The sequence below is a fragment of the Pipra filicauda genome, unplaced genomic scaffold (genome assembly GCF_003945595.2).
Source record: "Pipra filicauda isolate LSUMZ 115617 unplaced genomic scaffold, ASM394559v2 scaffold371_size1224239_pilon, whole genome shotgun sequence".
NCBI lineage: Eukaryota > Metazoa > Chordata > Aves > Passeriformes > Pipridae > Pipra > Pipra filicauda.
Window position 1 is genome coordinate 225,683 of NW_024104500.1, and position 15,009 is coordinate 240,691.

General features: G+C 42.2%; 1 long non-coding RNA gene across 1 annotated transcript in view; it reads left to right on the plus strand.

The window, feature by feature from the left end:
- LOC113996418 overlaps positions 1-11,744 on the plus strand; it is a 34,797-nt gene extending 23,053 nt beyond the window's left edge. The window contains exon 3 of the long non-coding RNA XR_005564847.1: positions 11,037-11,744. This is a non-coding gene — a long non-coding RNA (uncharacterized LOC113996418). The remainder of the gene's footprint in view (positions 1-11,036) is intronic.
- The last annotated feature ends 3,265 nt before the right edge of the window (positions 11,745-15,009 follow it).

The following is a 15,009-nucleotide window of genomic DNA, read 5'->3' on the forward strand; positions in this document are numbered from 1 at the left end:
AACACCAGAGTTTCGTTGGTAATGTCTTGAGGGTTGTGGGCTCTGTGTATTCCAAATGAATGCTCCAATGCTCCTCATATAATCATAAAAAATGCTATTGTCATATTGTTCTTCAGATGTTTCTTTTTTAAAACCACACAACTCCAGCTAGGAAACTACAATAGGATGGCCAGGTGAGACAGGCCTATGTGTGGGACACATCCATCCATCCATCCATCCATCCAATCAATCCAAGGGTGCATCCACAATAGCAGAGACTGAGTGATTACAGAAGACATGGTCTTTCCATGAGCAAACACAGAATAATCATTACAGGCAACAGATTAATTGCAGAACTTACTGCAGGTTTTTATATTTGTCTTGTTTTGTGCCTAGACCACTATTTAGACAGAGAGTAGATGGGGCAGCTACAATTCAGTTTGAGATGGACTTTCCAACCCTGAAATCATGACTGCCTTTAGTGAGAGGGAGCAAGTGTCTCTTCAGGATATTAGGGCATTTGAGTCCTCTTTCTGTGGATTTAGTTACTGTTCCTTGTTCTGCTCTTGGGTGTGGGAGGGCTGTTGATGTGCTCTGAAGCACTGCAACCAAACATCCTGTTTTCAAAGTTTTAACTTTCAAGTTTCATTTGAAAAAGTTCTTGGAATCTCTAATTATCTTGTCCATTTTTTCCTTTGTAGGATGAGGGAGAGGACAGCATTATAATTGGAGATTAGGGACAGTGAGGCTGGCTTTGTTTGGAACAGAAGAGTTTAAACTGTTTCTGTCATTGGCGCAAACGCATAAAGTCTAAGATCTGTGTCACAGTGTAGCTGCTTAATGTACCTGATTAATACACCTACTGAAGCAACACCTAATTTTCAAGTCTTCTTTTTGCTGTGGCACCTGAGTTCCCTTTGTGTGTTGAAGGAACCCAAACCCTTTTGTTTTCAAGTTTAATCAATGACATTTATTTTCTTGGCATTGTTTTCCCTTGTCGGCAGACTTGCCAAGATCACTTTTAAAGTGTTAAATCATAGGGGCAATCTTAGAATTGGAGATCCAGAGCTGTGATGCACAGTATATTGTAACATATGAAATAATCTAACAAATGCAAGTAGAAACATGAATTCCTAATTCTCGTTTTAAATACATCATTAACCTGTAGTCCTCTCTTCTTTCTTCCTTCTTTTTCCTTCACTTCTTCAGCCAAGTGGAGAGAATCTACAAATATTTTATTGATGATAAATGTTTAGCTCCTTATTTAGCTTCTAAAATTATTGTTGTTAACCTTCAGTACTGAATACTCATACTACAGCTATGGAATTTTTGATTTTTGAGCCTTTCAATTACCTTCTTGAATTCAAGAGAGCACTAAAGTGAATATCCTGTACACAGAACTTCCTGATGTCTCTTCTCTCAAAACAGTCAAAAGACAGTTTTTTAGAGGGATAGGTCACTCTGTGGTGGCAGCTGTGCTTGCCTTAACTTGGCTCAGTGAATAAGTCCATACTAGCTCTTGTACCCCTGTGTTCTCCAGTTGAATTACTTATTTTGAACAGATAAATTGCCTGTTTTAAAGTAAGATCATGACATAGAACTTAGTGACTTACACTGAGGAGTAGTTTGGTCCCACACGGGAGATTCTGTAAAACTAAGCTGCCACGCTTAAATTATTTTCAACCTTGCACACTGTACAGAATTATTTTCCTTAAGAATTTGCATTTTTAAATCTTTGTTTTAATCAGGTATACTTCCTGAAAATATTATAAAGCTTTTCTGGATGGTTTTGAAGCTTCTTTGATTTTGTAATCCCCAGAGTGCTTTTCAGTATCTGCATTAGGAGAGATGGTTTTCCAGAATTAATATGGGTTGTATTGAGCTTTGGTGGTAGAAAAGCCCGTTCTCTCAGAACGGGCATTTTAGTGCAAAGGTAACCTTGGTCTAAGAAACAATCCTCCTTTGGATTGTGGAGAAGCAGAATATGCAGTAAATTGCAGTGGTACTTACCTCTTTGCAAAAAATTCATGTTGTAAAAACTTACACCATCATCAGACTGAAATACAGTTGGAGCGGGGGAAACATATTCAGAATTTAGTTAAAACCAAAAAAAAGAACAATTTTATGAGTTATTCTTACAAAGATGAATTGGTAATCTCTAGTTCCCTTATGGTTAATGATCAGAAATAGATGTTTTGTGAACGTAACGTCCCATCCCATGCTCTCTATTCCAACAGCTAGAATATTTTGAATTTAGAAGTGCCATCATCTATAGGTTACAAATTCAGATGTAAATGTCTACATTGCAAGCTCCTAATATCAGGAGAGATTAATCTCTAGGTGTGAACAGGGCCTGTCCTTTGCCCTGCAGGTCTGTGCTGAGGCTCTGCTGGTGGAACCAGCGCTGCCGTGGGCGATGGGGCACCAGCTACAGCAGCCGTGGCACAAAGTGCTCTTCTTCTCACTAGCTGTGCTGAGCTGGTTTTGTTGTATGCCACGGTTTTTCTTTACCCTTAGGGAGTAAGAGATAAGCATTTAGGTTGTCCAGCTGGATGATTATTTCTTGATATGCAAATATTTGCATTTGGTACCTTAAAGCGTAATTTTTAGCAGAGCCATAAGGACTAGACCTTGACATGATATTTTTATCCAATTGTTTTAATAGCTCAAGAAAAACAGAAATTAATGCTTCCTTTCGTGCATTTTCAAGCCTCTCATTAATTAAAAAAACTAATTACTTTTTCCATTACAGTAATGTTGATATTTTTGAATCAAAGGGCATTGCATTTAACACAATTATAATTATGTGAATCAAGACCAGAGAGGTTAAAGATTAGCTTCACGTTTGCTAGGGCTTCTGTTGCATTTAAAATTTCTGCTTGTTTGGAAAATTTTTTCCATGAAAGCAGTATGTTTTAACAGTATGACTTTTCTTAGTTCTGTCATCTTAGACCTTGCCAAGCTCTTACTCAGCTTGGAGCAATCATTTTTTGAGAATCAGTCACTCCTTGGGATGAGTGGACATCAATATCCACAGTTGCTATTATGAAATTGGGGTCTCAGTCCCTGCTTTTTTTCCTGGTTGCAGCTGGGCTGACTGACAAGTCTGGAGCTCCATTGTTGTTAATTATTTTAGTCAGGGGAAGACAGCCTCATTTCTCTTTCCCCAGTATTCTGCAGGGGTGTTTTTTCTCCTGAGGAAAATAATAAAGGCTAATATTTCACAGCCTGTAATTAAGTAGAGGGGAGTAGATGACATCTCGCCTGTCTCTGTCAGGATAAAACAGGAGAAAGAGGACAGTGTTTGAAGGGGCTCCCTCCTTTTAAAAGTGGCAAGATTCTGGAAGGAGAATGACTCCCAAGCCAGGAACACAGATAGGACTGTCTGACAGTGTCCATACTGGCATGTGGTAGGGTGCCACAGGATTACATCTGTTTTGGTGAGGTTACTTAGAGCTACCACTGCTGTGGGCCCTTGAACTGAATTGACAGCAGCAGGAGGTGAAGCACACCTCATTTAAGTTCCTCCAAAATAAGCCCAGTTCATGAGTTCTGAGACTTCTCCCTTGGGTGATCTGAGTGTGGTGAGTGGGGCACTGTGGGGATTAACTAAAACAGTAATACAGATGCACGATATCTATCTATCTGTCTATCTATCCATCCATCCATCCAGACAAGGGAGAAGTTTTGAAACTCTCAATTGCTAGCAAGAATTTTGTGGCAGAAAGATTGCTTCTGAACTGCTTCCAAGGTTTCTTTTAAAGGTTTCTGCATTTAAGCAGCTGTGCTTTTAGCTGAGCTGGATGGAAGCAACTCGACTGGCATAGTGGGAAAAGCAGTGCAGAACTGCAGCCTGGAACACCGAGCAAGGCAAAACCTGTGTCAAGTGAGATCACAGGAGTGACAGCTTTATTGCTGCCAGGTTTTAGTGTACAACAGACCTGAAAAACTGGACAAAAGAGAGATAAAGACAGACAAGTGTATCAGTTGTAGACTCTAAAAAGTCAATAGCTAACAAGGGTGTGCTGTATGCTTAATCAGAGCTTAAACTGTCTTGAACTGAAGCCTAGCAAAGACATGGTTAGTGTCTAGTGAGTGCTGATTTCATGGAGTTGCCCTTTGCTCTTATCCTTTGAGTGTTTTTGTGGAGATGGAGTGTGTAAAGTGAAAGGTGTTGCTGCTTCCTATTTTCCTGCCTTTCTGTGAACAAAAGTACTGTAACGTAGGAATGACACCAGCCTGCATTCTCATTGGGATGGGAAAACAGGCTGGAGAAGGCCCTTTTTGTCTTCTGGCCCACAGCTAGTTAATCCTAGAAGTGGTACTGCTTACTATTAAGTAACAACTTGCTTGGCATGAGAAGAATATGTTAGTATTGTAGCACTAAGCGACAAAGCAATTGCAGTAAAAGCATTTGCTGTGTGAATTTGGGTGTGGGACCCATCCAGGTGTCATAGCACTTGTCTGGTGCCTTGTTTACAGGCTGTGTGTGCTTCACTCAACATGGTATGAATGTCGATTAATTAGAAGGGAAAAGTAATAGATGTTAATGCCTCTAGAAGAAGAAATAGAGTCAACCTGTACATTAATTGACCTTTCTAAAAATTAACTGACATATTTTGTGTTTGTTCTTCCCTTGACTGGCACGCTGCTTTAGGACTCCATTAAATGTAAGCTTGTCTGTGACAAAGAATGACGGTCTTTCCTGGCTGAGGGACAGGACTGGAGATTCAGAAATCATAGCCCTTCTTGGCCACAGAGTCCTCCCTGATTTCTGTCAGGATCCATTCTGTCTCAGTCAACAGCAATGGATATTACTTAACCACAACAGTCTTAAAAGTTGGCTCCCTGACCTCAACTACCCATCTGGGTCCTCTTTATAGTCGACAGGGAGAGATTGGTACATGCAGAGAGTGATGAATCATGCTCAAAGACAGAATTGTGTTTGATTGTGGAGGTCTCTGCAGCTACCTTAGACCAGACAACTTTTAAATCATTCCAGTTAGGAGAGATGAATGTTGCCTGTAGTCTTTCTGTGGACTTCTAAGTGGCTCGGAGCAGGTATACGCACTCTTCTCTCTATATTTTCTGTACGTGGGAAGATGAAGTTCTTTTTATCACATAAGTTTACTGAGAGTAAACTAAAAAAATAAATACAAATTGTTCAGATAGGTTTGTTTTGGTTTATAAAACAAATAGTAAATCAGAAAACGTGGGAAACAGCCAGCCCTGTTGGTGTACTGATTGCTTGTAGAAGTGCTATAATGTATGTGAGAGCACAAGAAAGTAGGAAAACAAACCTGGTTAAGGCTAATAAATACATGGGCTCATAACAGAACCTACCAGGTGCCTTTTGTACACAGCATGCTTGAGACAGACGTGCACCTCAGAATGTCTATGCAAGCTTTGTTTTTCTTTTTTTGCTCAGTTCAGGATCAGTTTTCAGCACCAGGCTAAGTTCCCCTGAGCTTGCATTTGAAACTATAATAATTTCACTCACATGCCCTGTTTCGGGTGCAAAATGGATTAAAGTCTCTGCAGAGCTTAGGCACAAGAACAGCAGCTCTGCAAGGAAATCTGCAGAGGATCCAAAAGAAGTTTCTCGGCTCAGTGGTTAACTGTTACTTACTTTGTGATCATGTCTCACAAATTCATCCTCATTAAATAAAGCCTATTTCTTGCTCCTGGCTTTCCCAACTTCTCCTCAAGTCATTCATTCCATTATAAAGAACAAATGCTATCCAACTGTCAGTTCTGAAAATAGTAGCTTCAATAGAAAGGAGAGACCATGATGCAACTTTTCCTTAAACTGCTTAGCAATGGCTGTATTCCATAAAGCACTGAATTTAAGGGGTTTTTCACTGAGTTTTGAAGAACTTGGTCCTGTTTCTCACTCTTGTCCTATTGGTCATATGCAGTACTGGCCTAGCTCAGAAAAGAATGCTTATGGTTTTTAATGGTATTTTAGACAAAATGAGGGAATTTAATTAGATTAATGTCCAAATAATACTTGTTTGATGGAACATACCAAAATACAGATGCCCAGAAACTTGCTGGCCCTAACTGAAAGAGAAGGAACAGCTTTATCAAAGCACATATGAGACTGTAGTGCACAGAGAAAATACTGCTGTTAAATACTTCTACGTGGATAGATAAGACATAAATACTCCATTTTTTGTCTGCAAATCCGTAGTTGTATTTACATCAAATCCATACTCAGTAAAGATGGAAATAGGAATGATGGGGAGAGAAAGAATTAGTTTTGCTTAGTAGCAATGGGGGAGTAGGGTAAAATAGATTGATTTGATCTTGCAATTGCTGCCCTGACATTTTCCTGGGGGAAAGAAGGGTGTTGGATATCCAAAGGGGGTTTTTTTAATGGAATTGGAAGTCGTGATTTTGTGATGGAGAAAATGGGAGCATGAAACAGATTGGACCATAAGGCACTGCTCAGAGAAAACTCAGAGAAAACAGGGAGTTTGAAAGCTCTTGTGGATTTCTTCATCTTTTTTTTCCAAGTGAGATAGGAAATAAAGTAGATAGATTATTAGCTTACAGGCTGATAATAAAACAGCCAAAGCAGATGGTAAGAAAGATAAAGGAAAAGAGAAGGTTTATGCATAGCCCATTAACCACAGTTTGTACTTTGTTTGCAGATTTTTATGAGAAACTCTGCAACAAATAAAAGTCCAAGTTAAAAAATTAGACAAAATTAAAGGAGGCTAAAATCAGCCCAATTAAGACAAATATATAATACACAGTTGACTCAGAAAACTTAATTTTTTACAGTGAAAGTAAATGTTTGTCAGTTTCTTGCAAGCCTTAAAGGTAGTTAAAAAATTGTAGTTGCTTGCTCTTTGGTACATAAAATAAAACCCAGTGATGCTTTTAGAAAGTTTTCATGACAAAACTAAATGTGTGAACTTCAGGGAAAGTGATTTTATTTTGCAGAATTTATTTGCCTCATTCTCATTCATTCTTACATCAGCATGATTTCCTAAAGCTCACAAACACTGGGACATATGTTCCCAGGTATCAGCCTGGGACTGTCTGGGACATAGAGAGGAAAGGATGCTGGAGCAGGTCCTTGTTATGTCTCCAGGGTTCTTCTGGACTGGAAAAGTCCAGAGGGATATTTCTTGTGAGTCAGTAGTTGATAGGAGGTGGTGCTTTGCATCAGGGATTGGTTCTGGAGGAATTCTGCAGTTATCCTGACTCTACACAGTTGCTTTTTCTTGCATTCAGTGATGCTGTCTCAATGGAGGAGAGGTCCTGGCTGACTGGAAGCTGGTGAATGTTGTCCTGATTTTCAAGAAGGGCAAGATGCAGGACCCTGGAAACTCCAGGCCTGTCAGTCTTACTTCAGTGCCTGGTAAAGGTATGGAGAGGATTATTCTGGAAGTATTGAAAAAAACCTGAAAGCCAGCACTGTCACTGGTCACAGCCAGCAGGGCTTCAGGAGAGGAAAGTCCTGCTTCCTTCTCTGACAAGGTGACCCCCCTGGTTGATCAAGGTGTGTACAGACAGGTCCGTGAGTTGTTGGCCTGTGGCCGGCCCTTGGTAGCCAAGGCGTGGGAACAGACTGTGGGAACGGGAACTTTGCAAGACATGGAATCCCCAAACCCTAGAACACAAGGGAAGCCAGTTGATGTGATCTCTCTGGGTTTCAGTGAAGCTTTCAATCCTGTCTCTCCCAGGATCCTTCTGGACAAACTGTCCATCCCACAGCTGGATAGACACATCCTGTGCTGGGTGAGATGTTGGCTCTCGGGTCAAGCACAGAGGGTGACAGTGACTGGGTGACATCAGGCTGTGACCTGTCCCTAGTGGGGCTCCACAGGGCTCCATCTGGGCCCTGTGCTCTCCAACATCTCCATCACTGACTTGGACACAGGACTGGAAGGGACACTGAGCAAGTTTGCAGATGACCCCAAACTGGGAGGAGCTGTTGAGTCCCTGGAAGGCAGGGAGGCCCTGCAGAGAGACCTGGACTGATCCGAGGGCTGGGAATCACCAAGCATAGGAAGTTCAACAAGGGGAAGTGCTGGATTCTGCCCCTGGGATGGGGCAACCCCGGATGGACGGACAGACTGGGAATGAGATGCTGGAAAGCAGTGCTGGGAAAGGGCCCTGGGGGATCTGGTGGGTGGGCAGTTGGCCATGAGTCAGCAGTGCCCTGGCAGCCAGGAGAGACATCCCTGTCCTGGGGGCATCAGGGAGGGAATTGTCCTGCTCTGCTCTGCCCTGGGGCGGCCTCACCTTGAGTTCTAGGGGAAGTTTTGGACACCACAGTATAAAAAAGGCATTAAGTCACTAGAGAGTATCGAAAGGAAGGCCATGATGATACTGAAGGTCCTTGAGGGGAAGCCGTGTGAGGAGCGGCTGAGGGCACTTTGTGTTCAGCTGGAGAAGAGGAGACTGATGGGAGACCTCACTGCAGTTACAACTTCCTCAGGGGGGGCAGAGGAGGGGCAGGGACTGAGCTCTGCTCTGTGGGGACCAGGGACAGGACCCCAGGGAATGACTGGAGCTGTGTCAGGGGAGGTTTAGGCTGGGTATTAGAAAGAGGTTCTTTCCCCAGAGGGTGTTTGGGCACTGACCAGGCTCCCCAGGGCAGTGGGCACCTGCCCCAGCCCAGAAACCCCCCGTGCCCTGGGCTGATCCCCCAGCGTGGGCAGCAGGGCAGGGGGGGATTCTGCCCCTCTGCCCCTCAGGGGAGACCCCCCTGCAAAGCTGCTCCAGCCCTGGGAACAGCCCAGCAAGGACATGGAGCTGCTGGAGCCAGTCCAGAGGAGGCCCCAAGAGGATCCGAGGGCTGGAGCAGCTCTGCTGGGAGGAAAGGCTGGGAGAGTTGGGATTGTTCAGCCTGGAGAGGAGAAGCTTTGGGGTGACCAAACTGTGGCCTTCCAGGACCTGCAGGGAGCCTGCAAGAAAGATGGAGAGAGACTTTCCAAGGGCCTGGAATGGCAGGACAAGGGGGAATGTCTGCCAGAGGGCAGCGTTAGATGGGATACTGGGGAGAAATTCTTGGTTGTGAGGGTGGGGAGGTCCTGGCACAGGTTGCCCAGAGAAGCTGTGGCTGCCCCATCCCTGGAAGTGTCCAGGGCCAGGTTGGATGCGACTTGGAGCAACCTGGGCTAGTGGAAGGTGTCCCTGCCCATGGCAGGGGGTGGAATGGAGTGATCTTTAAAGTCCCTTCCAACCCAACCATTCTTTGATTCTATGATTTTGTAGGAATGTACAAAATAGGATAAAAGCCTAAGACTCTTCCCCAAGGAGAGGTGTTTCATTGTGTATTATCTTTGCTCAGCATAAATTTATCAAAAATTCCCTTCTAAGGCAAGAATTCTCATTTCTTTTCCAGAAGACTCTGTCCAGGTTTCCCTGTTACAACAAACGTGTCACATTGTACTATGTATTTTTGTTTGGATTCTGTTTATCAGTTGCATCATGTAGGAGTTACTTCATAGAAGTTTCTGCAGGCATTGTTATACTCTGATTTCCGTCCAAAGGCCAAATTAAACACTGTAGGATTTTCTCTGCAGTTGGGGGATTGACATGTAGTTCACTATAAAGCTGTGCAAACACCTGCTTTGGCAGCTCATCTGCTACATAGAGAAGCCTGAAGGGAAGTTAACTGCACTGTGCTGAGGCTGGCAGCTTTCCAGAGACAGGTGGTGGATATTAATTAACCCAAATGAGAGGTGAAGTGTGCTGGTAGGAACTTATCACAAGCTGGGAGCTGCTGCCTTTCAGAAAGATGAGCTGTTGCTTGTGAGGTAACTGGTGATACCTGTGTTGGCTTGGAGCCCAGGGCCAAACTCTCCCTGCCTTCCTGGGATGCTGTGCTTCCCCCCCAGCCCTGCATGGGCTCCACAGTGGTCTGCCCTGGCTCTACAGTGTGCATTTCCAAATCTGCTCTTGAGCTCGTCCTACAACCTGTGTCACACAGAATCAGAGTCATGATGGTTGGAAGAGACCTTCAAGGTCACCCCAGCACTTCCATAATCACCCCTAAACCATGTCCCAGGTGCCACATTCAGATGTCTCTTGATCACTTCCAGAGACAGTGACTCCACCACCTTCCTCGGCAACTTATTCCAATGCCTGACCATTTATTCAGGGAATTTTTTTTTTAATACCTAATCTGAACCTCCCCTGGTACAACTTAAGGCCATTTCCTCTCATCCTCTCGCTTGAGACATGGCAGAAGAGACCAACCCCAGTGCAGTGGATAAAAAGAACACCCTGAAGTGACACTGCTGTGTTTTGGACCTAGCTCTGACTATTTGTCCTCTCCCAGGTAAAATTATTCACTGTGTGTGAGCTCAGTGAGCTTATAGTTTGAGCATGACCAAACCTGTATTTTACTCAATGCCTCACAAAGACCTTTGCCCCTTAAATTGCCCTGTGTAATGATATCTGATATGTCTGTTATGGAGTAGGAATCTTCCTGCTCTATTCAAATGGGTAGAAAACTTTTGGATCTCAATTTAAAGGCAGAGTTCTACTTTTTCCTTGTCTGGTTAGTGTTTTACTTGGAGGTTCCTCCATGCCAAATGAAGCTATCCAGTTTAGTCTTAATTTAGAAGAAAATATGGGGACAGAATGAGCAACAATATGCACATTATGAGGAGGAGGGTTAATTTATGTGTCTACAAAGAACAAGAAGGTGATGGGTATACCTGTGGCTTGCATTACCAGTGCCTCTAATTGCTGACAGAGTCCCAAGTAAGGGGTTACAAAGATTATTTTGAATGAAGCGCTTGATTGAAATTGGAAAAAAAAGACATTATGGTTAAATAGGAATGTGTAGGAATTAGTGTCCAAATTGGTTGGTTTGAAGCTCTCAAACTCATTAGTAATGTCACGAAAGTATTCTAAAAATTATGTGACTACCATGCAGAACACTGGAAGTAATAACCAAAATCTTCAACAAACCCAAAAGCCAGGAACTTTTGTAGAGTGAATTAAACAGCCAAATTATTCGGTACTATTTTTTTTTTCTGTAGATGAAGGCAAAGTTGTAATCCTCTTTGTTATTTTCCTGTTGTTAGCATCCTCCATAGTTGTGATGGACTGAAATGTCGGTAATGTCTTAAACATTGTCAAAATCACAGAAAGACTTTTTGTCAAACTACAAGGAAGCAACTGCCTGTCTGGGACCACCGAAGCCCGACTGGAATTTGGACTGTGACTGGGGACTTGAGATAAGGCTACTGTCTAATCATCTCACGTCTGAGGAGAAGTAAACAAGGCTCAGGAAAGAAGAATTTATGTGTGTTAAGAATCAGCCCTGGCTGGGCTCAGGGGGTAGTGGAGGAGAAAGGTTTTGGGTGTGTGATGGTGAAATCTCTCCACACCAAACCGAAGGAGTAACACCCTGACCCCCGGAAAGACCACGTACACACAGGACATTCACGTGAGAGGCAGCTGAGAAGGGTCATAAACCACCAAAGACCCCCAAAGCGCCCCCAGACTCATTCCTGAGGCCTTCCACTACCAGAGCACTGCACCTGATCCAACTGATCCAACAAATCCAGAGTCTGTTACAAGAGACTGCAAAGCTTCCCCCCTCCGCTCCATGGGAGGTACCTGGGCATCTCCTGAATGTATATTAATCCATTGGACTCTATGTTTTTTAGGAAACCCTCCCCACCAAGAAGACCAGAAGAACCTGACCGACGGGATGCAGCCAGGTGACATGGAGCGGTGATACTTTTTCTATTTTAATCTCTCTCTGTCACACTCTTTTTTCTATTCCCTCTCCCCCCCCGCCTCCTTTTTCCTGTTTCTTTCTTTCTCTCTCTGTCTCACATTTGCCACTGAACAAAACCCATACTATTGACTTTGGCATCTGGTCTTGTTTGTACCTTAATTCGGGTAGAGGCATTTCTAACAATTTTAATAACTGGATCATAACAATAGGAACAGGATTATTGGGCAGGAGTGCCTAAATTCCCAGCTTTCTGTGGTAAGGAACATCACAGGAGCATTGAAACGTGGTGGTGCAGATGAAGGCGTCTTTCAGCTGTCACCCAACAAACCTTTTCATATTTACCATCAAAAACACAGGTTATTTAATGCCACAAGTATTTACTGTTGGCATTTTTAGCTGCTCTTGTTTCTTAAGAGCAGATAAGTGTAAAAGATCTGCAGTATTTTGCATGAGAGGCTTACTGATATAAAATTATCAAATATTGATATAATCTTTGATAAGATTAGTGAGGACTGATGATTCCCTCTAGTGCTCTCTTAATTTTGCAGGAGAGAAAATGTAATTTATTCTTAATGAAACTTGTCAAAAGTCCACAAGATGGTTGTTTAATCAAGATAACACAAAATCACATTCAGAATTACCTTTGATTATAAGAGGTATCGTTGTCCTCCAATAATGTTGTATTTTTTCCTCAAAACCACTTTTAAATTTTGACTATTTACAGGATTTGTATCACATAGCTTAAATTCAGTAGCATATACAAAGTCAGATCACTAGACCATTGCTGCAACGGTGTATTTCTTAAACCAGTGCATCATTCCACAGTGATTAAAATAAAACTAGCCTTTCTAGGCTGCTGTAATGGTTTCTTCTTTGTTCTTCATCACACCTCTAAATATCTTCCCATTTGTAATTGCCAGAAGGTTTAGGTTCTGTGAAGAGTCATTCTCTCTCTCTTTTTATTTCCTTCTTTTTTCCTGAAGATATATTAAGCCTCCAGCTCTTGAAGTTGGCTTCAATTTACACTTTGGTTACTGAACCCGTGTTTGATAAATCATTGTCCACAGATGTTGTCTGCATTAATTGCTTAATTTTCCAACTAATGGATCAAAACTTGAGCAGATGTGTATTTCCTAACCAAGGCAGGGAAGAGAAAAAGTAGGCACGGGATAACTGAAGTCAGCTCGTGGCAGGATTGAGAGCACTCACCTTTCCTCTCTAATGAGTCTCTGCAGTTCACCGTGGGGTGAGGCATTGAGAGGGGTTTAGAAAGGCAAAATGGGAGCAGCAAAAGCTGGGGGCTAGGAGATGGTCAAGCAGAAGATGCTCAGTTCTAGAATAGGTTGAAAATTAACCTAATTGGAACTGGTGCACAAAACAGACCCGTGCAGAATGGGGCAGGTACCTCCTACCTGCGGGAGCACAGGTCCTGTGTCTGCAGCTCGAGGGGAGGAGACTGTGCTTGACCTCAGGACGTGATTTTCCTCTGAAGTGTAAATATGAAAATGCCAGCAGGGGTTAAGTTTTGGCAAAAAAATCCGGTGTTTTCAAAACTATCAGAGGGAGCCCTGGACTTGAAATCCCAAATAAGAATTTACCACATCCACTGGAAAAAGAAAACAACAACTGGGGCGGGGGATTTCTAAATAGGGTGGTTTGTTCCTGGTGGAAGCCCCAGGATGCATTCGCAGTAACTTCAGGTGCTTAAACCTAGTTTAACCTCTGACTAGTTATCCTGTAAACCTGGTCTGTAGTCTCTTTCCCTTAGACAGCCTGTGCTCTTCATTCTGGCTCTTAAATTGCATGCCTAAAGTCAAAACACCTTGAACCCTTGGTGAGCACAGCTGGAGCCCTCCTGCAGTACCCTGAGGTAGTAGAGGCACTCGAGGAGCCCCTCTGATGACCCACGATGTTTGCAGCTGTGTTTTCTTGCTTTATCTTGGTTTTGTTAAAGGCTAAGTGGCGTGGTAGCTGTAATTTCCGGGGCAGAAATGGTCATTCAGCCTGAGTTATGTTAAAACTCATTGTCTCATATTTTTTGGGGGGGTTTGGGTATTATTCATTACCAATTTTTTAGCTTTGTTTTTCTTTTTTCCTCACATTTTATGGGGCTCGGTCTACGTGACAAATTCCCATTTTTAGGGGAATTTTTAGCAAGTGCTTGTCTCTTTCCTTGCTCACCTTTGTGGTAATCCTTGTTCAGGTGATTGGCAATTAAAAATATTTTCTGAGGTTGCCAGAACTGAAACATGAACTTCTGACAGCTTTCATAGTAGTGCACAGGAGAACTGAAGTCTTTCATGTTTTCTTTCTGCTTTCCACTTGTCAAGTCTCATTGGAAAGCATCTAGTCACATGTGTTTGCTTACACATGAAGAGATTTGCATTTATCAGTGTAATCTAATTATGTCCTTTTATTAGGGTTGAACCTTTAAATGTTTGAAGAAATGTTGATTAACAATGACCTTTTTTTATTCTAACACATTGTAATAGATGTAATCTATTAATGAGAACATTCCAGGTCATGTGTGTACTTCATCTCCTGGAGCAAATGATGTCATTGCTGTTCTTTTCCTTTTGTGATGAATCAAACCAGTAAATAGTCCTTTGCTAGTAATTTCTTTGACCTGTTTATTTTTCTCTTCTGGTCAAAAATTTTCCGTGAACAGTTCCATTTTATTGTCTTCATCCATTGCATGAAGTATTTCCCCAGTGATTTCTGCAAACAATATTTAGCTTCTAATTATTTCATATACAGTTGAGTGATTTCAATAACATGTTTTCCATGTGCTGCCAGATAGTGTGCCAGCACGCCAAAGGGTTCAGGCTGCTCATCCTGAGCTGCAGTTATCTAAGTACAAGTTGTATTGTGATGTTACAGTCTTTGCAGCAAGACTGGGGGAAGGAGCCTTATTGTTCCTAAAATGAATTAATTTCCTAACATCTGAGAATTTGGAAGTTTTTACCGTGTAAGTAAAAAAAAATATATAAAAAAGAATTAGATATTACTATTTAAAACAAATACTCTTTAAAGTTTGCATACATAGCCAGGATGTGATCTGTAGGAAATCAGGTTAAAAAGGCCAGTTATTAAAATTATTTAAGAAAACAGAAGAAAATGAGGAGGTAAACAAGACAACTGTTAAACTGGGTTAACTCTACTGTCCTCTTACTCTTCAATTCCATTGAACCTTTGAATAATTTGAGTTTAATATTGCCATTTTTAACCAGAAAAAAAAAATAGAGACCTTTCAAATTACCTTTAAGAGAATAAAGAAAAAAGTACTTTTTCCCAATTACTAAAACTCAGTT